This window comes from Cynara cardunculus, unplaced genomic scaffold, assembly GCF_001531365.2.
Source record: "Cynara cardunculus var. scolymus isolate 2C unplaced genomic scaffold, CcrdV1 Un_Scaffold_3332, whole genome shotgun sequence".
Taxonomy (NCBI): Eukaryota; Viridiplantae; Streptophyta; class Magnoliopsida; order Asterales; family Asteraceae; genus Cynara; species Cynara cardunculus.
In genome coordinates this window covers 45,453-46,097 of record NW_020201434.1, presented here as the reverse complement: position 1 = coordinate 46,097, position 645 = coordinate 45,453, and positions in this window count along the sequence as shown.

Sequence of the window (645 nt, the reverse complement as noted above, 5' to 3'; positions counted from 1 at the left end):
TGTACAACCAATGCAACCTAATCAATTGAGATATTTATGTAAGTAATGAGAGTTCATTTTTATGATTTGAATATTTAAGGAAGATGACCAGGGTTAATTAATTATGATCAATACTTATATTAGAAAACAATATAAACTTTTATGAAATCACATATTCATCAAATTAAATAAACGGTTGAAATCACATGTGATTTTACATTAACATCAAAAAATGGAAGCAGACGACTTTTGAACCTGTATGATTTTATACGTGAATATATACATGTGAATCATGTATGATTTTATACTTATATATATATATATACTATATTATAAAACATTTGATAAAAATTCTTACAACTATTTTTTATGCATGAAATACTGTTTATTGATGCATGTTATTTAAAAAATCAAATTACAAGTAAATTGTACGTAAGTACAATTTATTAAAACTTCATGTTTGAATTCGTATAAMTAACTGCGGATAAACATAATCAAATAGAAGATAAACATCTTATTTTAAAATATAATTAGGATAATTATTGAGTTTTAACAAAATAATTAATTATTATCTTTATAAAAAATTATAGTATTAAACCAAATATAAATTACTTAGTTATTGAACCTAAATTAAATTATAATAAAAAAATTAAATAAAAAATTACA